We start from the raw sequence: 23,121 nt of genomic DNA, 5'->3' as shown, positions 1-23,121 counted from the left end.
GACTCTTGCTAAGTTAGAACATCAAGTCGGACAAATAGCTAAGACCTTAAGTGAGAGAGATAACGGAAGGTTCCCTAGTCAGACTAATCCCAATCCTAGAGGAGTTCATGAAGTAGGTGCAAAACCATCGAATCAATTGAATGCTGTTAGAACCCTTAGGAGTGGCAGAGTAGTAGACAATCAGGTAACCATGCCTGATAGTGAGCATACTGTAGTTCACCCCTCAAGACCAACCATAGCTGAGGAGACTGATAAAGTTTCTGATGATGTCAATTCGGATCCTGAGAGGCCCTATTTTATGCCTAGAGCCCCATTTCCACAGCTATTAGTACCAACAAAGAGTGAATCGAACTTTAATGACATAATGGATGTTTTTAGGAAAGTTACCATAAACCTTCCGTTACTAGAAGCAATTAGGCAACTTCCAGCTTACGCCAAGTTTCTTAAGGATATGTATACGCGAAAGCGAAAGCTTAGTGTCCCTAAAAAAGCCTTTTTAGCTAGTCATGTAAGTTCGATCATTCAGAACCCCACAACTCCTAAATATAAAGACCCAGGTGCGCCTACTATTGCTTGTACGATAGGAAAACACAGGGTACACAAAGCTTTACTTGACTTAGGAGCCAGTGTGAACTTACTCCCATACCATGTGTACTTAAAGCTAGGGCTCGGTGAATTGAAACCTACCAAGATAACATTGCAGTTAGCTGATAGGTATGTCAAGATTCCTCGTGGTGTGATAAAAGATTTTCTTATTGAGGTCGACAAGTTTATTTATCCTGTGGATTTCGTGGTCTTAGATACCCAACCTGTCCCTGAATCAGAGAACCAGATACCTGTGATTTTAGGTCGCCCATTTTTAGCTACGTCTAATGCGATCATAAATTATCGAAATGGTATTATGAATCTATCTTTTGGTAATATGACTATTGAGTTGAATATTTTTAATGTCAATAAGCTACATTCTGAGCTAGACGACACGTGCATTGAAGAGGTGAACATGATAGGAACCTTAATTCAGAAGTCATTACCAAACCCCATATCGGAATATCCATTAGAGAGTTGTGTATCCCACTTTAGCATGGATTTCGACGAAGATAACAACATTGAACAAGTGAATGCTATGTTGGATTCTATTCCTATGTTAGATACTGATAAATGGAAAGCTAGGTTCGAACCATTACTAGCTTTTGAGTCTACCTTAATCCCTTGTTTAGAAGAGCCTCCTCAGTTGGACCCTAAATCTGCATTCTTAGGGCCATCTAAGACTTTGCCTGTGATTATAGCATCCGATCAGGACAGCAGGCCAAAAATCGTGCTTCAAGACAATAAGGAAACTCTAGGGTTGACCATACAGGATATGAAACATATAAGTCCTACATCTAGTATACCTCAAAATAATTTAGAGGATGAACCACCTGATTATAACTCAGAGAAAGCAATTGACCTTTTTCAGAAACCTGATGGTCTAGAAATTAGGAATATTATGACTAGTCTATCTAGAGACACCCAAAATTATAAGTTTGGGGGTAGTGATCGTCAATTGTCCCTAGTAGAAGTACCTAACTTGGGACTCGATCCTACTGCATATGAGGTATCACTTGAGTCTATTCAGACTCCTCAACCCGATCCTCCTGATACTGTCCAGGAGGAAATCCATCTATTAAAGTCCCGTTTTTCGGATGAATCTGTTTTTCAAGACACTCATATTAATCCCAAATGTGCGCCCCAAATAAATCCAGTTGTCTTGCAAGAAACTTTCAATGAGGTTGTGCTCCTGATGTAATTTTTTCTGATCCTGTGCAGTTGTTTCATATTAGTGGCAGTTTTATTTGGTTTTGATGACCCACAGTTATTTCGACTACTGATATATGATTTGAAAGGTAACTAGCCATTTTATGAAACTTGATGTCTGGATGAAGACTTTAAACTTAGCACTTCTTGGGAGGTAACCCAATCTCATGCAAGACGGTAATATCTTTCCTTAACTCTTTTGCTTCAATGGTAACAGTTTCTCCTTGTTCATGCTTTTAATTTCATCTTTAGAACATTGAGGACAATGTTAGATTTAAGTTTGGGGGTATGGGAGAAACTTTTTAGTTGCATTAATAAACTCCAGAGCCTAGAAATTTATGTTTATTAAGGATCGTACTAACTAATCTAAGTGGATGGAAGCATTTTGGTTGTAGGAGTTGAGGAACCAATCTGATTATATGGCAACATCTAAAGAGTCTATTTATAAAAGCACAGAGCTCAGTTGTTAGGAATAACATGATAATTTCACCATATCTCGTTGAGTCCTTTTCACTTCTTTTTGATGTTGTTTTGTTTTTAAACTATGTTTCTCTAAGTGATTAGGTGGGGCTCACAATTCAAGTTGTTACCAATGCTAGGGTGAATTAGAGTGATTGAGATACAAAAAAAAAAAAGTTGAAAAAAAAGGGGAGAACAAGAAACTGAGACCAGACCATTTGACCAACCGGAATAAATTCAATAAAGTCGACCACTGGTACCCTTGTATATGCCAGCTGTGTTGACCTAGAGTTAGGATTATCAATCACTGGTTCCCTTGTATATGCCAGTTGTGTTGATATTAGTCAGAATGGTATCTCAGTCCATTAGGATAGGTTCATTTTAGCGGAGGCCTTCAGACAGATATGAGAAACACCGTTCGCTTAGTAAACATCAAAACCATCTATGTTTTTCTCTATTTCCATCTTCTTGATCTATCCATATGATTAGTTTTGACTCCAGATATTGGTGTCCATAGTGCGATATCTGAGTAGAGTTCTGTCACTTTATATGAATTTTAGTATGCTTGAGTGCAAACTCGTGTACAACAATTGGAATTTCGCATCAGGGTACTTCCTCGTGTAGTCAATAAGTTTGCCAACCAAGGAGATTCTTTAGTGCCTTCCAAGGTTCTGCGTAGATAGCTAGGGTCTGGAGTAAAGGTTTTGTGGGTATATCTCTTGTAATCCCTCCCGAGACTATAACTCGGCCACTAGGGCCACCTAGGGGTTTAAAGGCTTGTTGCATACGCTAAATGCAACCGACGATGCCTGCGACAGTGAGTTAGGATTTTATTTTAGATTTGCTCGAGACTAGCAAATAATAAGTTTGGGGGTATTTGATAGACACATTTTTGTGTCTTATTTGTCTCGATTCTAAATATTGATAGTGCTCATTTTTGTACTTATTATGGTGTTTTATGTGTGTGTAGGTATTTTTGGCCAATAAACATTTTTGGAAAAATCGGCTCGAAAAGTTGCGTGGGGCACCCCGGAGGACAGTTGCTAAACGGACCCCAGATTTGTCTAAGGAGCACCCAGGCTATGTATAACCCAAACTTGTCCGCAGCACCCACTTTTGTCCATAGCACCCAAGTCAGATGATAAAGGCACCCCTACTCTGGATTATGGGCAACCATCTTCATTATTTGAATTATGGTTTTTGGCGGGAAAGTTAACTATCATACATGCAGATTTAGGGTTGAGGTTTTAATCGCGTTTTGAGGAGATTCAATGGCTGAAATTTATGGCAAGCATCTGTTAGAGCAAAACAGGGATTCTAGGAGTGATTTCGTCGATTGAAAGTGGCTAGAAATCGAGTTAGAAGGAAACAGAGGTGTGAACTTTTCACGGGTATTTCAGGCGAGAGCTGGTGAATTTGTTGCCGGATTCAATGGATGTCGTGGATTGGATATGTCTTGCTAGTCCCAAACAGGGTTGGTAATCACTTCAGATTCGGCAAATCAGGGTTTAATTCGTGGGTCAAGAAAAATAGGGGAGTGAGTTTGCACGGGTCTCTACATGATTTATTTTTGGAATTTCGGGGAGACTAAAGGCAAGATATTCTTTCCTAAGATACGCTTATATTTAAGGAAGAGTTTTGGATTTGTTGGAAAGCTCAGAAACGCGTCAAACAATTGTGGGAAGAAATTATTGTCGTGACTTTCACGGAAGGAAAACAGAGAATTAATCGGGTTCTAGAGGGTTTGGAGGTGTATAAAAGGCGTTATCGAGTCCCAAATAAGGGGATGCAAGTTTATGAGAAGTTAGGGGAAGTTTAGAACACCACAGAGTCGAGAAATCGAAGTTGTAGGAAGTCGAGTTCTGCTGCTGCTGCTGAAGAACACGAAGAACATTAGACCCTTCAGAGCAGTCTTTTATTCAACAACATATATTTTCTATCGTTTCATGTAACAACACCTATTGCAACAGTTCTCTGTAACAGTGGGTTCTGTAACAATTATAACTGTTACAAACACACTGCTTTATACCTCTTCTTCAATAAAACACCTTTTTGAGCTATGGATTATTATTTTGAGCGTGTTTTCACCATGAAGAGCTAAACCCCTTAGTCGAGGCGACGGAGGAAGCCATTGTTCCATGAAAAGTGGTATATTTCTATTTTAATTAATTCTTGCAATTTCTTTTATGATTATTTGCATGGAACTAGTATTGGAAAATTGATTTTTATTGAATGATTGTGATCCGTTTTGATGGAGCATGCTTAGTTTAAGACTTTTGATGTTTCATGCTTGATGTATACAATTGTTACTTCAAAAATCTACTAAAGGCAATATATTAGAATCACTTTAAACGCAAATAATTGCATGAATATTGATTAGATTAAATCACTTAATTGGTCAATGGTGGAATCCTGAGTCTCGGTGCTTTTTATAATCTTGATAACAACTTTATCTTGAGTTTTTATTTTAATATAAGTTTAAAACAAATCTCCACAAGTCTGAGTGAACGATAGCTTTACTACCACTTTCTACAACAACATAAAAACCACATCAAAACCCTAGCCGTAGGTATACCTTCCATGAATTTGTAGAAATATTTCAGCGTGAATACCGCAGTAATGTTGACCACCTCAATTATTACGCAAAGTAGGCATGCACGGGCAGATGACTGGCACCTATTCCTTCCCCACGAAAACCTAGTTTTTAGGGTTTCTCCTTTTCCTTGGTGTGGCCCTGCGCATAGTTCCCGCGGTTGGGGCGCACCTTTGTGGCCAGATGCGTACTTTCCGCTGCAAGGTACGGCTTTGGCAAGGGGCGTGTTTTCCGCGGCGACGTAGGGTTTTCCAGTCTCCATTTTTTCGGCCATGCGTGTTATGACTTGTTACTTAAAACAAATTGGCTCGTGTCCAAAATGAACTCTCCGTTGTTGATAAAATAGTTTTCACGTACTTTGTAGTAACTCCTCTTCGTTTTGTTCCATTGTAGTTACCTTGATAGTGAAAGCAGCGCAAGAAATTTTCTGTAGGATGTCGCCTGAGAAAAGTCATGTCGTACCAAAAGACGTTGGAAACTCCAAGCCAAATATGGGTGATGAATTCTTCACAATGTCTTCTGCCACAGCTAGGAAAAACTATCCCAAGTATGTGTCGATTCTTCTGACCATCTCGGAGGGTGAAGGAGGGACCCGGTCGGTTCGGCCGGGGGGTGTAATACGGTTTTGCCTCTAGAGGAAAGAGTATTCCGCTTCTCCTATTGACTTTAAAATCTGTTTGAGTCCATTGCGCTCTTTTGACAAATGGATGCGATTATGATAAGTCAGAACTGCGTAAGAGATAGCTTGACCAAGGCGCAAATAATTGATGCAGTCATGGCTTCTGCAACACTTAAAATTAGGAAAGATATACCGGGTTTGGTTGCTTTCATCTCCAGATGGTGTCCAGATACTCACACGGCCATATGCAGGTGGGGTGAAATGACTATCTCCTTAGGGAGTATGGCCGTCTTGCTGAACCTTCCCGTAATAGGAAACCTTGATATCAAGTTGTCTGAAGATGAAGAAGGAATGCGCGCCGCTCTGGTTGCGAAGTCGAAAGGGTTCGTTCGGAAGGAAAACGAGACGAGGTGCTTCTATAGCTGGTGGGTGTATCAATGGTTTCCTGATGAGTTGGAGTCGAATCAAAAGAATAGTACACTTCATGTCGCGGCATTCTTGGCTCTTTGACTATCCAGAGATGTTTTCGATGATGGTTCTGGTAAGAAGGAGATAAGACAGGAACTTATCAAGTTTTCCATAAAATTAGCGAAAGGTGTCGTTCTCCCCATTGGCGGTTTATTTCTCGGTTCTCTGTACACACACTTGGATCATTTGGTTGCAGACATGTGCGCTTCGAACGGTTACATGAAAGTGGACTCGTATGTCCATGCCGCTTTTCTCCAGACATGGTTATGGGAGCATTTCGAGAGATACGCTCCCAAACCGCTGGCTTCACTTCCCGAGTCTTGTGGTGGTTCCAGGATACTTCGATGTTTGAACAGGCGTCCAAAAGCCGGTACAAACCTGGTTGAATTCCTCGACAACTCGCATGCGGTCAACTTTCGTCCATGGGCTCCGATGCATGCATCCATAGTTCAGGTTAACACTTTTTCTCCTGCTCTGAATATGTCTTTGCTTTCTGACGAAAAGAATATGAGCCCTAGAGAGGTTGTGTTCATGCGAAGCTGCACGCCTGGTTATGTACCGTCTTTCTTTCGAGGATCTTGCAAGGCAGTCTCTTATAATATCGATAGGGTGGCTCTGCATATGGGATTTGTCCAGGGGGTCCCACTCATTCGTCAGCCGGTTGCTCCAGAAGATTCGTTTCCAGCCGATCTTGATGCTAGTGTTCTTATGCCGGGTAAGAGTCTCCCTTTTCTGCTCTCGGAATGAAATCCGTCGACGACCTACAAGTACAACATGTTCTGGCAGGATGAGTTTCTCGCCATCCATGGATTTGTGTATGATGTGGTAGAAAACCGTCGTGGTAAGCCTTCCCCTGCGGTTTTATCTGAGCATCCACTGCTGAGGGATCCATCTTCGACCAAACGAAAGTCCCCTATCCCGGACGTGGACAGTCCCCAAGGGCGGGAGCGAAGGTCAAAAGATCGTCCAGGAGGTCTTCGGTCAGATTCGGCGGCCCACGTGACCTTCAGTTCTTCCAACATTCGGGTATGTATCTCTTTCTTGCTGGTTTAGTCGGATTGCGTATATCTTATTTCATTTCTAAGCATCTGTGTTTATGCTTTGTTCAGGGTCTCAGCAGCGTGAACGCTTTTACTGAACTTGCACGTCTTCAGAAAGAGGCGTCTCTTGAGGCGGAGGGCGGCAATGCTGAGCTTTCCCATGGTGAAGAAGATCCTGAAAAGGAGGAAAGCTCGGAATCTCGTGATAGTGAGAATAGTTCTTCCGACAGCAGTGCCGAGTCTTCTTCCAGTGCGTCTGAAAGTGAATCATTGAGTCTCCTACACGTTTTTACTTCTTCCCTCTCTCTCTTCTTTTGGAAAATATCTAACCCGTGATATCGTAAGGGGAAGCCGTTTCTGAAGACGTCCCTGAGACGGAGACTTGTGGAGATACAGCTTTGTCTCCGACCGTGGCAGCCGCACCTGGTGACCTTGAAACGTAGGTCGATCGAGATGAAGGTATTGTTGCGACTCAAACAATGGAGAGTACTCCAGTGACCGCTGGCGCAATTATAGTTAGGAATCGTTTGTCGGTTGTTGATTCAGTTGCGGGCGCCGTCTTTACTCCTCCATACCTGTTTCCTTATCCAGATCATGTGTTGATCGGGGGCTTCAGCGTGCCAGCCAAATATGAGACGTTATATACCAAGATATGGGAAAGGTATGGACATATCGCCACAACCAAAAAGGTCACTAGTCGGTTTGCGCTGGTGAAGCGTGTGGAGGAAGCTTTATCTTCGATTGACGACATGTGCAAAGTGACTGGCCATACCATTTCTGAGGACGTGGTCTCAAGACGGAAGTTCCATCGTGATGTGTGCGTATACCACGGGTTCAACGTTCCCTGGTTTGTTGAAGGTTTCTCTGAGATCGAAAAGTTGCAGACCACGGCGGTTGAAGGCCCTTCCGTGGATGAGGTCGTACAGCAGGAGGCGGAGATCAAGAGGTTGTGCAGGGAGCTGAAACTGAAACGGGCGGCTCTCGAAAGCACGAAGGAGGATTTCTCCAAGAAGAGCAAGCCATTACTAGATGATTTTCCTTGAATGTACCCCTGTCTTCTGAACTTCTTTATTTAGGTTTTTTTTTTGAAAGGAAAAAAATGCCTAGTTTATGGCTTGATTTTTCTAGTTTTTGAATTGGTAGGTAATTGTTACCCATGAGGGTTTTGGATTATTCTTTTAGAGTGAATTGTTTTAGAATAATGTTGTCTTGGTTATGACTGTAAGTAGCATAAATACCCTAGGAAAGTCATGGAACTGTGAACGTTGTACGACAGTAGAAAGCATGAAATGAAACATGGGAAGAATATGGCTATCTGTTTCTGTCATGTATGTGAAACTTCGAAGTAGTGGAATATACACCTCGTCTGACAAGACTTACTTGCTTTTAGAGTCTCTTAACAAAATGGATCTCCAGGATGTAAGTCTGAGTTTTGTGGGCGGCGCTTCCGTGACTGTGGAAAGTCCCCAGTCGTTTTTAAGTCCCAGTCGTTCCAGAGTCGTCTGATAACCGAGTCGTTGATCTCCGAGCGGCTAGTCTGCTTCTATCATCTCGCTATCTGACAAGTGAAATTGAGAATTTGAAATTGATATCGTAATCGAGAGATTGATCTCCACTGTGGTCGCCAATTGTTTGAGGGTGAAAACGGTTTCTGCTGATTTCGGCAATTTCGTGTGTGTGGGTGAGAAATGAGTCTAAACCCTAAACAATGTACTGCACGAGAGCACTTTAGATTCGAGAGATCAATATGTACAAATCCGTCCTAAACCAAGAAATGGCCGTTCCAGACTTGCTTCGGTCACAAAGTGAAGGGGAAGGGTTGGTCTTAGGGAGGGAAGCGAAGAGAGTGTTGAAGCCAGAATAGTTGATTCTGAACGGTGTGGTTGTTTTACGACTTGTATCAGAAGGTAAAGCTGGATAGCCAAGATGGAAAGCTACCAGGTGATTTCTGAGTGTTGTAGTGTTCTCCTGACCAAAACTTTTCCTTTGGTGGAAATAGGTGAGACCTATTTATACAAGTCGTAACAAAACGTAGCATGGCCTTGCAAGAAGTGAAACGGTTGAGTAATGGAAGAGAATGGTAACGGGTAACGCCTAGCATTGATGTTTCCATAATGAAGGATACGTTTCACCATTATTTCTTTTCGTTACTAACCGCCTTACTCTTATGAGACTTTCTTGTAACGGGCGCATTGCACGCCGCACGCTCTAAACCGCCAGACCAATACCCTGATGAGCATCCCCCAGTTTGTGACATGTTTTGATGTCTCGAGTCTTTTCGTGGAAAAAGTGTAGCATGTTGCTGTGTGTGGCAAGTTGAAATTGAGAGGCTTGCCGATTCGGTGGTGACCTTCGACGGCCAAGATTTGCATCTCAATAGGAAGGGTAGCCGTCGCTTATGGCTATCTTCTGTTGGCAGCTAGCGGCATGGCTGCATGGCCAGCATAGCCTTGGCGTGGCCAAATTAGGGTTTGGCACCGTGACCAAAGATTTGGCATCATGCGGCTTAGAAAGGAGCTGCTGGCATGGTGCGTCTTGGACGGAGTCGTTAGCATGATGCGGCTTGGAGCCGTAGGTGTGATGCAGCTTGGATGGAGCCGTCGGCATGGTGCGGCTTGGAGTCGTTGGCATGATACGGCTTGGAGCCGCTGGCGTGATGCGGCTTGGATGGAGCCGTCGGCATGGTGCGCCTTGGAGCCGTTGGCATGATGTGGCTTGAGCGGAGCCGTTTAGCAGTGTTTTTGGCTAAGTGGCGTGGCACAGTGGCACGGCTGGCATGGTTAGCATACCATTGACGCGTTTTAGGTGCGGCCAAATTAGGGTTTTGGCATAAACCGTGGAATTTGGGCATTGGGCCAGAAGTTGCCACGCGTTTGGCGACGATCTTGTACGGCTGAGATTTGCATCTCAGAAGAAAGGGTAGTCGTTGATTGTTGCAACCCTCCGTTTTGGCAGCCAGTGGCATGGTGGCATGGTCGGCCTGGCTTTGGCATTCTTTAGGCGCGGCCAAAATGGGGTTTGGCATAAACCATGGAATTTTGGCCTTGGGCCAGAAGTTTCCACGCGTTTGGTGGGGAACTTGTATGGCTGAGATTTGCATCTCAGAAGGAAGGGTAGCCATCGATTGTTGCAACCCTCCGTTTTGGCAGCCAGTGGCATGGCGCCTGGCTTTGCCGTTATTTAGGCGCGGCCAAAATAGGGTTTGGCATAAACCGTGGAATTTTGGCCTTGGGCCAGAAGTTGCCACGCGTTTGGTGACGAACTTGTACGGCTGAGATTTGCATCTCAGAAGGAAGGGTAGCCGTCGATTGTTGCAACCCTCCGTTTTGGCAGCCAGTGGCATGGTGGCATGGCCGGCCTGGCTTTGGCATTGTTTAGGCGCGGACAAAATAGGGTTTGGCATAAATCGTGGAATTTTGGCCTTGGGCCAGAAGTTGCCACGCGTTTGGTGGCGAACTTGTACGGCTGAGATTTGCATCTCAGAAGGAAGGGTAGTCGTCGATTGTTGCAACCATTCGTTTGTCAACCAGCGGCACGGAGGCATGGTCGACATGCCTTTGGCGTGGCTGGCGTGGCTGGCAGGGCTGGCATGCCATTGGCACGGTGGTGCGACAGTCATGATTGGCATGCCTTTGGCGCGGAGACGTGGCTGGCACGGCATGCCGTTGGCACGGTGGTGTGGCTGGCACGGTGGTGCGGCTGGCATGGTTGGCATGCCTTTGGCGCGGAGACGTGGCTGGCACGGCATTTCGTTGGCACGGTGGTGCGGCTGGCATGGTTGGCATGCCTTTGGCGCGGAGATGTGGCTTGCATGGTTGGAATGCCTTTGGTGCAGAGACGTGGCTGGCATGGCATGCCATTGGCACGGTGGTGCGGCTGGCATGCCTTTGGCGCGGAGACGTGGCTGACATGGCATGCCATTGGCATGGTGGTGCGGCTGGCATGGTCGGCATGCCTTTGGCGCGGAGACGTGACTGGCATGGCATGCCATTGGCACGGTGGTGCGTCTGGCATGGTTGGCATGATTTTGGCGCAGAGACGTGGCTGGCATGACATGCCATTGCCACGAATGGTGCGGCTAGCATGGTTGGCATGCCTTTGGCGCGGAGATGATACTACTCAGTACTGAGGGCTCTGCCGTGGAGCATAGTATATATATATATATAAAAGGTACCTTGGTAATTTTCTCCTAGATGTATTGAAAGGCTCAATAAATGCGCTAGTGGGGTGTTTGATACTCATGGATCTGTTTCTTTATAGAGTGATGTCATATTAGACTAAGGTTTTACGATTTTAACCCTAAGCTAAAAACCACCATCAACAACTATATAAAACAAAATGATTTGTTTGGTGTCCCTGGAGATTTTGGTTTGGACACCTAGAAAAGACCAAGCTAACCCTCTGTGTTTTATTGATTGCCTGCGATTTCCTTAAATGCTCGAAAACCAAGGGGAAAGATCGAATTAAAAAGCCCCTCTGTGTTTCTTATTCTCCTTGAAATTTTATAAATCGTTACAAACCTAGGGGCAGATGCGACTTTTTTGTTTCCTCTGTGTTTTTATTTTTTTGAAAATAACCAAATATATTACTAACAAAGAGACTAACCTGCAGATTCAGTCTCATGTGGAATCACTCTGTTTGAGTTGTCCGTCTGTTGATTAAATCTGTGTGATTAGCTTTTTCAGTGAAAGATACATAATTAGAGTTGGGATATTTTGACTTTGGGTCACAGAAAAGTGACCAGAGTTGCGTTTGGATCACCAAAAAATTTTAATTAGAGTTTAGGTCACAGGACCGTCATTGACCGTCTTGACCGTTACTAAAATAAAATTTTCTTTTATTTATTTTCTATGTGATTAATCTAAACCGTTAGATGAGATGGTGGTGGTGGAGGTGGTTCTGAGTTTCTTTCTCTTTGAGGATTTCTATCAAACAGTAGAGGTGCAGGGGATCTTCATCATCACTATCTCTTCTCCAATAAGGAGGACGAGAGTCATCGCTTCAATCCAACTAAACTCGTCCGTGCAGTGAGATAGTTCAGTTATAATTCACACCAACATCATGCACCAATTCGTGATTGGAAGCAATCAATGTATAGAGCAACACAAATGGTGCTAATACATTAAGAAGTACAATCACATAAAACTTCATAAATCATCTCCTTTGTAGCTCTAATACTAAATTAAACCAATTTACAGTACTCATGTTCAATTCAAACATACATCAGTTACAATCAATCAAAATGAAAATCATATACATTCTCCTTCGAAATCAAAGGAAACCCCAATTTTGTGATGATTCAATACATCCATCCAAATCTAGGAAAACCGACAATTAGATACATCCAATCCCTATAAATCAATCACTTTATTACATAAATCATTGTTGTTGTAGTCATGTGAGACGCTTTAACATGAATGATCAAAATTAAAGAGAAAAAGATGAGACTGAACATGTTTTCATTACCTCCTTGATAGGTTGTTGTACTTGCTCACTGTATAAACCATCCTATAAGAAAAGAAAATAATGGTTCCCAACCATCCATAAGCTCATATAGTTTGTGGATAATTTGCAAACTACACTACTTTTATTATTTTGATCGACTGCTTATTGACCGGCCAAAGAGTGTTTTTCCTAGTAAAAGGGTAGAGTTAGTAAATAAATTTATCCCTGGGTTTTGTTTGGTCATTTCAGCATTTAACTAACTTTCGTAACTGTTAACATGGTCAACGACGGTCCTGTGACCCAAACTCAAATTAAAATTTTTTGATGACCCAAATGCAACTTTGGTCACTTTTCTGTGACCCAAAGTCAAAATATCCCATTAGAGTTAATATTACAGCTTGCATTAAACTTTAACAGCGTCAAAAGCTATTGTTGGGATTAAAAAAGAGGGTGCCTCTGCAAAATAAGTTATCTGTTGAGATGAGTTTCTTCCTTTCCTAGCTAGCATGTCAGCAGCTTTGTTTGCTTTTCAATCCACAAAATGAAATCCCCCAAAAACAGATTAATTTGTCTGCCAACTTCTTAACTTCATCTAAAATTGCTTCAAATTGCCATTTGATTAAGTCTGGTTTGCCTTGTAAGTACTTTATAGTGTTTTGGTTGTCTCCTTCTATAGCCATATTTTGCAGATTGTTTGTGACGGCCCGTGTTGTAGTCTGCAGCAAAGCTACAACTTCAGCTTCTTATGTTGACTACTATGTCCTGCAACTGCCCATTCCTGCGCCTTTGGAGGTACCTGTCCAGTTTCGCAAGATAAAATCAAAACCTATATTAGTCTTATCAGATAACCAAGAAACATCACAATTTGGTTTGTAAAGGTTAGTAATTGGAAGTGTCCAAAATAGTTGAGCTTGTATTGTGTTTCTGTTCTGAACTATGACTGACAATTGTGATACTGGGTGCAAGTAATTATAATGTCTAGAAATGTCTTGAGCTAATTGATCTGGTGTTCTACTTTTGTTCTCAAAAACTCTAAGACAACGTTATTTCTAAATGAACCAACATTTGGTTGCAGCTAATTCCATTGAAATGGAATTCAGGTCTCCTTCTAACCATTTGTTATACATGTCTAAGAAAGAAATATTCATAAAGGAAAGGTTAGAGAGTACTCCCTGGGAAGGCATTGGATGTAACTGCCGTACTGATTTTGCATAATCATATTCAAAAAATGGATGAAAAGTTGTTTCTTCCATTTGCTGGCAGAAGACACATTTCCGTTCATCATCCATGACTAAACGTAGCTTTTTTTTGTAGGTAGTGTATCATGTAAACACTTCCAAATAAACAACTTGATTCTTTGTGATGTGTTCATGCTCCATAGTTTTTTCCAGAATTTCTTTGTTTTGATTGAGATTAAGTCTGTCTGATTTTGAACCTTAGCATACAAAGATTTTGTGAATTCTCCATTGGTGGTGAGCATCCATCTGAGTTTATATGTTTTCAAAGTACCCCTGTCTGTTAAGAATAGACATATATTCAAAATTTCTTTGACCGTTGATGTTTCAAACAAAGATTTTAACAAGTTAATATTACACTTCTTTGTTTAGTCAATTAGCTGTGATACAAGTGTTATATTGGAGTTTACAATAGGAATAGGGTTTGCTAGAGGCTTTGCCTTATTAGGTAGTCATTTTATCTTCCCATATGTTTATGGAGGTTCCGTCACCAACCTCCCATATATTGTATTTTTTTATATGCTCAATTCCTTGTAAGATGCATTTCCATACCCAAGAAACTTGTGATTTCTTCTTGGAATGAAGTGCTTCTGTTTTTTTGAAGTATTTCCCCTTAAAATTTGCGTCCATAAGTCATCTTGATGACTTACAAGCCTCCAAGCAATTCTGCTAATCATGGCTTTATTAACCTTATTTGCTTCTTTGAAACCCAACCCTTCCTGAGCCACTGGTCTACATAGAAAATCAAAAGATTTTATGTATATGCTCTTTGAGTTAGTGTGTTTCCCCCACCAGAAATCCCTCTGAATTTCATTGATTCTCTTTTTAAAAAAAATTTGGTAGCACAAAATAGCCCATGCTGAAGATAAGCATACTTGATAAGAAAAATTTGTTTAGAACCATTTTGCTAGGCTGAGATGTGATCTTTCCTGACCAATTTTTGATTATTTGTTCCATCTTTTCGGTTATGGTATCAAAGGACTTTAAATTAGACTTATCTATAAATGATGGTGCCCCCGTGTGAGTATCTTTTATGTTAATTTATTTAATTTTCAAAAGTCTAGAGATGATGCCTTGATATGTTTATTGTGAACTTTGTTGCTAATAAACAGACCAGATTTTGAAAATTTTATGGCTTGTCCAATGTTATACCAAACATGTTGATAGCATCAGGAAAGTTTTGACAACTTCCTAAATATGCCTTAGTGAAAAAAAGAAGGTCGTCAACGGAAAAACAAGTGAGATATAGGTGGTGATTTCGGGGTCAACTTAATTCCCTGAACCTTTTTAATTATTTCCAGATGACACGGTAAGTGAGATAAAACTTCCATGCATAGGATAAAAAGATAGGGGGTAGAGGATCCCCCTATCTTATTCCTCTAGATGGGTTGAAGTATTTACAAGGGTTACCATTTAGGAGTACAACAATGGTAGAAGAAGATATGCATTGAAAAGTTAATCCACACCACTCTTTAAAAAAGAACCAAATGATGTTAAGGTTTTGATCAAAAAAATCAAGTTCACCATATCGAAAGTCTTTGACATGTATATCTTTAACCCTGTGTTTCATGTTTTCTTCTTGCTTTTTTTTTTCCGAGAATGCAAATGCTTAAAACTAAAAATAAAAGATAATCTACTTTTAGTTAATGAACAAATTATGACTGACTCAAATCAGTAGGGTTGATACTGCAGTGAGGGCTACAGTTAAGGTTAATGCACTACCCTTGATCAGGCCGCTACCACTGGCGCCATTACCATGCCTCCAGCTGCTGAAAAGGCCACGGCCACCACCATGACTACGGCTACCGCCACCACGACTACTACTGTGACCACCGCCATGACTGTTGTGGCCACCACCATGGCCACCATGACTTCCTCTTCTTATATACGTGGTGATGGTAATGTTTTCGTTGTTGTTTAGATTTCTAGCTGAAACATGTATGAATACATGTGATGATAAGAACACGAGGCAAAGAAAAACAAACGCCAATTTCCGATTCATCTCTTCTGATTTTTCTTAGTGAGAATCATATGATAATAACAACGTAAGTATATATAATGAACCAGAAACTAGGGATCTTTATTAGTATTATTATTAGAGGAGGATTAGGATTAATATTGTTATAAACTATTGTTTATTTATTAAGATGCCCTTTCTTTCTAAGTTTAGGGTTTATATATTTTGGACACTAAGTCTTCTATCTATATAAATAGAGGACTCATCTCTTGTATTCTACACACATGAATAAGAAATCTCTCCTCCTTCTCTCTACTCTGTGTCCTTTATCTCTTTCTCTATTCACAATACGTAATCAGCAACGAAGCTCTGCCTAGCTAATCTTTCTGGATTAATGCAATCAAGGGAAGATAAATTACAACACCTGCTTTTATTTTATTGGCATGTGTACACAGTTTTATATACTGATTCCACGATACCTTCTCTTTTTCTTTTGTCGAAAATCATAACTTTTTTTCGGATATTTACTTCTATGGATTTAATGTTTATGGCTATATTCTGACGCTTTATTTGGTTTTACGTGAACTCAATTTTGGCGGATACAAATACCGGAGACATAATGAGATTAATACCATGTGTGGGTAGCTATATTCTGTTACTCAGGACGAGATTTGACTTTGGACTAATACTATTGGTAGTGTTCTTTTAACTTTTATTTTTTTTAATATTTCTTCACAATGATTGGATCTTATCTATTTATCCTTCAAACTCCAAGACTCGGGGTTATTGTTATAACCATTTTTTTTCTTCGGAGCAATTGATATCCATTAGTGAATCCTAAATAGATGTAGTCTATTCGGTGATCAATTTTTAGAAAATAAATTCCATTTTTCTTTAATTCTTTTTATGGAGAGAGAAAAAAAAATTCATTGAGAGATGGTTTACGGTTTCTATTCCCCTAATGAAACTGTAATCACCAAAAATTGGTGTCATCGCGATTTAGTATCTTTATGGTAATTAATCACGTGCATGGTTGAAAAACCTACAGCCAATTGATTTTGGTATCATTGTTCATTGGACATTGATCATGTGATTCATATGGTTTCTATCCCTTACAAGGAACCATTTCTCAACCACAAAGTGGATTTTTTTTTACTGTTTTTATTCCTTCAATGAAACGGTAATCACCGAAAATTAGTGTCGATTCAGACTTGATTGCCATTACGGTAATGAATCACATTCATGGTTGAAAAACCTACGTCCAAACTCAGTTTGGTATCTTCTGTCCATATTAGACGAAGATCATGTGATTTTATGTATAAGGTTTCTGTATTTTACACGAAATCATCCATCAACCACACAGTGAATTTTTTTCTACAAAAAATAATGGTACATATTTCTTTATTTTTCTCAAAAAGAAATATATAAGCCAAACATACAACAAGGAATTGCTACATTCTTTAGGGATATCGAGCAATTTTTATTTTTCCTTCTGGCTCTAATTTCCAAAATTGAAACCGTTCAACTTGGTGTTGGAAAAGGTAGGACATAATAGATCAATGGGTGCGCATCCGGCTTGTTAGCCAATATCATTAGTCCTTATAGTGACTAAATTAATCTTAAATTTGTCTGAACTACAATTTTTTTGGACACTTTTTGTGGATTTTGGAGTCAGTATCTACTGTCCAACGTGGTTTTTCTTAAAATACATAAATTATTATAAGTATATGTCTCGAATTAATCGGATAATACTTTATAAAACTTGTTTTTGTATATGCATGAAAATATTTACGCCATAATCAGGGGGAGACTATGCACTACTGGACGTTGGAGTTCTTTAACTTAAAATTTATATCAGTTTCTCTCCCATCACAATCAAATCGATTTAGGCTGTCATTATATGATTGGCGTAAAATTTCTCATTTTGCTTTTATATAAGCTTTTACCTCTTAAGAGGAAATCCAGTCACATCTAGCAAATAAGTAGTGTTCTATAAGAGACTACTGGTAGTGCTCCAATTGAGTGTACCAAATTCACTTTCTCAAATATAATATCTTCTCACTTGAAGATGAGGAGATTATACCCGCGGGTGCTGGTACCAGTAATTGATTAAATTTTGCAAGATATGCATAAACTTGAGTTGAGAATTGTGTGGGCTTATAGTAAGCCAATTATTGTCGAATATTTATTTATAGTAGCTACTGAAATAATAAAGATGGTGGTTGTTAACCCCTCTGCAGAGGAATATCGACATATGTGATTGGTTGGTATACAATCCAAATTAGGTTGGATTAATTTCTCGATTGATGCAATTTTGGATCCAAACTTAACACCTTAAATATGCCAAGCCTATTAATTACAGGTTGGTGTAGTCACATTGCATCTTTATACGAGAAATTTCTTCGTTGTAAAAACGATTTGAGGGTTCTATTTTTTCTCACACCCTGGGATTGATTAAATAAATTTTTGTTCTCCATGTACGATGCTTTTGGCATGGTAGTCCTTGAAGGACTCGTATTGCATTTACACAAGAAATGTGGTTGGGAACATATTCAAATTTGTTATCCTTGTAGGATTCAAATTATATTATGACAGACACCTGACTCGATTATGTCAGGTTGAACAATCCTCAATGTGTTTTTAGTTTTGGTACAAACCAAAAATCCGGATTAATTAGTTGATGATTTCAACATTATAGGCCTCTCGAGGAGTCCTTAAAAACACTAAAATCCACGCTTTGGCTGCACAAATTCTATTTTTTTTTTTTTTTTAAATCTGCAGTTAGAATTATGCTAGCTTAAACTCTTCTTTAAGATAGACTAGAGTTATTATTTTGATGCTTATTTTTTGAAAAACTCATGTAGTTGAGTTAGCATCGATAAATATGTCAAAAGTTGTATTATTTTCCCTTGGCTTCAGGTTTTGTCCCATGTGGTTTTTCTGACAAGGTTTTTAACGAGGCAACATCTCATTGAAGTTTTTCTCCAAAATGTTGATATTTGTGCTCTTTTTCCTTGTCAAGGTTTTAATGAGGCAACATCTGCGTGTCCAATACTGTTTTGAGTTTTTACATGCTTATGCAATTTCAGGTTTTTCTCTTTTGAGTTTTCCTGGTATGCTTGTAATGACTTAGCCACAGTGGTCATCAAGGGGAGTGTTATAAAATATTGTTTATTTACTAAGATGCCCTTCGTGTCTAAATTTAGGGTTTACATATCTTGGACACCAAGTCTTCTATCTATATAAATAGAGGCCTAATATCTTGTATTCTACACACATGAATAAGAAATCTCTCCTCCTTCTCTCTACTCTGTGTTCTCTACTTTTGTCTCTTTCTCTATTCACAATAAATATTTCTTATTAAGAGAAGGAAAAGAAAAACTGTTTTGGGCTTCATGTCCACTATAGATCACGGGTAAGATTTGGGCTTGCTAATAACCACCATAATCCATGTCCATGACCTTAACTTAGTTCTGGGTTTTTTCAGTTCCGGTTCGGTTCAGAAGGACACACCAATAAAGGATTTCAATTCTAACATATTCTCTTTTGATGCAATCTTAGGTTTTTTCTCTTCTTCTCTCGAAAACAAAGAAATTTTACTTGGTTAGGGTTTTCATTTGAGTTGATCGAAAATGTCAGGTGCAGCAAGTATTGTCAAGGCAGTTAAACCAAAACGCTTTCAAGCTGCTGATATTCAGACAGCCGCTGGCTGGGGCATGGTTGCTTTTACTGGAGCTCTTTGGGTTGTCCAGGTAAAAACATTTTCCTCTTTTTTATTTTCTCAATATCAATTTCAATTTCATCTCTTATTTGATCGTCAAACGGTAGATTTTTGATCTTACAGTGGGTTTGGGTTCTTTGATTTCAGATCGGATTTTTTTTAATCTCTAGGGTTGTCAATTTTTTTATGAGGATTCTGATTATGATATTAAAGGTTTCATTTGTTTATTTGGATTTCGAAGAATTATGGTTCTTAGTCTGTCTTTTGTTAGTTTCAGTTACTCACGGAAAATTTCATTTGGATCTCATTTTGACCTTCTAATCTGTTAAACGGAATTCCTGTTTCTGTAGTAAAAAATCCGTTATATGTGGTTTAAGTTGTTTATTACTGCTTCATGATTAAGCTGTTCTGCTCTGCATATAGTGAATAACTGCATGATGCGAATATGAAGAAGAGTCTCAAGGATCATTTTTGGTTTATTGATCTAGTAGTTTGGGTTCTAATTACGAGGCAGTAGAAGTGATTTGAATATTCACCAACTGTAGAATGGATGTGAATTTTCACTAATTCTTTGTCACCTCATATCTTTAAAAGTACTCCACGATTCTAAGATATCAAATTAGAATGGATGCGAGTATAATGCAACCACAGTTAATATCTATCTTTGAACCTTCAGAACCAAAGGGTTTTAACATTATCACCATGCATCCATTATCTTGATACCAAGCACATCTAGAGTTGAAAAACTCAGTTCATTTGTGCTGCCTCTGTTATATATTGAAGGACTTAGTAAATCACTCCCACTAGACAACCAAGACTTGCAATATGTATGTTGGGTCGTGCAAGTCTTGCCTATTACTAGTACAATTGAAATTACAACTAGGCAAAACTTTCTAGTATGTCTTTTTAGATTTGAGTCTCTTGATCTCGTAGGAAATTCCAGTTTTGCTTTAGAACACTTGGGTCGTGCAAGTCTCGAAGGAAATTCCAGTTTTGCTTTAGAACACTAGAGAATCTGGCCCTGGTTTAGTGAAGATGTTTGACAAATTTCAAGAACACTTACTTGATATGTGGAATGTGCACAAGAAGGTTAAAAAAATCAAATATCTGATTAGGTAAACATCACCACTGCTAAAACGTGTTTGAAGTAGTGATGTGATTTTGATACCTAAATGTTATGACACGGCAATGGAAACTAATATATGTTAATCAATATATGCATAGGGGAAAGAGGACTACTTTAAAGAAGAAATAGGAGTTTTTGGCTTTTGTCTAGTGTAGTTCCTTGATTGTAGCCCTTTGCCGCATTGTTTTATTTTCTTGTTGCTCTTGTCACAGAGTTTTTGGCTGTGTGGTTCCTGCTGTAGCTGCCTTTGTTGCTCTTCTCACAGAGTTTCCCTTTGTACTTATTTTCTTTTTGTTTCTAATAAAATTTTAGCCTTTCTTCTCAAAAAAATCAATATGTGCATATGATTTGGATGCTCGCTGCCCATGTAGTCTATTCTGTTTACTTCGATTTCAATCGTTTGTTCACACCATTATTACATTGTGATTGTATTTGTAAGTTGTAACCTCCGATGTTCTGATATCCAAATTATGGTTGGGTTTGGAAGATTTATGGCAGAAAAGTACACCTGATTAGGAATGTAGATATCTGTTGGAATGATACTTGTCTCATTTTATTTCATGTAATGTAAGATCTGACCATGTCAATTTCAATGTGATTACAGCCATTTGGGTGGATAAAGAAGACATCTATTGACAAGCCAGAGGAAGCTCAATGATTTGATGAAGGACTCGGCAAAACAGTTTCTGGTCAATGTAGCTGCTCTTTGTTCTTTTTTCCTGGAAACCCGATAAATAGAGATTTCCCCCTAATAATGCAATGCAACTTGATTGTTTTTCTTATTAACTTATTGGTTGTACTTGGAGGATTTTGGTGACAACTCTCTAAGATCAATAGAGGCTGTCTGGATATGTGTTGTTACAAAATTTGATTTATTTTTGTTTCCATTTAGTGACTTTTGAATCACTTTGTCTTCAAATAATTATGGCTGTGTCTTCACTTTGTTACAAAATCTCTTTTTTATTTCCCGTTTATATGATTTCATGGTTAAATATTCTGGCATTTTTAGGGGCGACCCAACAAGGAATTAGGGGCGACACTAAAAGACAAAAAAGGTCACCCAAACGTAATTATAAGCTATCCCTTATCTCTGATTTTTCGAAATGGCTAATATGCCCTTATATAATCGGGAGCCTACACCATAATCGGTAGGTTAGAGGTGAATCGGTAGGTTAAATTGAAACTATACCTACCGATTATGGTGTAGATACTTCGACTAATAATCCCTTTTATAATCGGTAGGTTATCCAACTTATATGACTACCGATTATAAGTTGCCCCAAAATGAGTTTTTTTCTAAAATCCTTCATGTATTGAATTTTGAAACCTGCTATAATCGGAAGGGAATACAACTTAAGAACCTACCGATTATAAGGGGCCACAGATCGAATCCTTGTCATATTCCATAGGTTTTGAGTGTACACAGCCAGCCATAACCACTTGGTTCGTGTTTTGGATGTAGCGTTAATCGGGAGTTAAATATATTACAAACCCTACCGATTATAAGTTGCCCCAAAATGAGTTTTTTTCTAAAATCCTTCATGTATTGAATTTTGAAACCTGCTATAATCGGAAGGGAATACAACTTAACAACCTACCGATTATAAGGAGTCCCAGATCGAACCCTTGCCATATTCCATAGGTTTTGAGTGTACACAGTCAGCCATAACCACTTGGTTCGTGTTTTGGATGCAACGTTAATCGGGAGTTAAATATATTACAAAACCTACCGATTATAAGCTGCCCCAAAATGAGTTTTTTCTAAAATTCTCCATGTATTGAATTTTCAAACCTGCTATAATCGGAAGGGAATACAACTTAACAACCTACCGATTATAAGGAGTCCCAGATCGAACCCTTGCCATATCCCATAGGTTTTGAGTGTACACAGCCAGCCATAACCACTTGGTTCGTGTTTTGGATGCAGCGTTAATCGGGAGTTAAATATATTACAAAACCTACCGATTATAAGTTGCCCCAAAATGAGTTTTTTCTAAAATCCTTCATGTATTGAATTTTGAAACCTGCTATAATCGGAAGGGAATACAACTTAACAACCTACCGATTATAAGGAGTCCCAGATCGTATCCTTGCCATATTCCATAGGTTTTGAGTATACACAGCCATCCATAACCACTTGGTTCGTGTTTTGGATGCAGCGTTAATCGGGAGTTAAATATATTACAAAACCTACCGATTATAAGTTGCCCCAAAATGAGTTTTTTCTAAAATCCTTCATGTATTGAATTTTGAAACCTGCTATAATCGGAAGGGAATACAACTTAACAACCTACCGATTATAAGGAGCCACAGATCGAACCATACAAGGAACATCATGTGATTCGCTTGTCAGTCATCGTTAAATGCATAAACATAGCAACATAATCATTCATAACCCATACAAGAAACCATTCACAATCCATAAACATAACGTAACAACTAAAAATCCGACACATTGTTTGAAAACGACATAATCCGACACATTGTTTGAAAATGACACAATCCGACATAAACAAAGTTATCCATAAAGTGAACGAAAAACATCGAGAGTTTACTATTTCTTCTTTCCTTTGACTTTGCGACGAGTTGGACCAACATTATCATTGGTTTCATCAACTTGAGTGCTCGATGACCCCCGAGTTCTTTTTTCGCAATCTTTTTAGG

General features: G+C 39.5%; 1 long non-coding RNA gene across 1 annotated transcript; it reads left to right on the top strand.

The window, feature by feature from the left end:
* The first annotated feature begins 19,011 nt into the window (after nt 1-19,011).
* Nucleotides 19,012-21,409, top strand: LOC113308940. The gene is made up of 2 exons (XR_003340196.1): nt 19,012-19,362; nt 21,062-21,409. It is a non-coding gene; the product is annotated as an uncharacterized LOC113308940 (long non-coding RNA).
* Nucleotides 21,410-23,121: the final 1,712 nt, after the last annotated feature.

The sequence above is a fragment of the Papaver somniferum genome, chromosome 9, assembly GCF_003573695.1.
Source record: "Papaver somniferum cultivar HN1 chromosome 9, ASM357369v1, whole genome shotgun sequence".
Lineage (NCBI taxonomy): Eukaryota > Viridiplantae > Streptophyta > Magnoliopsida > Ranunculales > Papaveraceae > Papaver > Papaver somniferum.
This window is presented reverse-complemented; position numbering and strand designations above follow the sequence as displayed.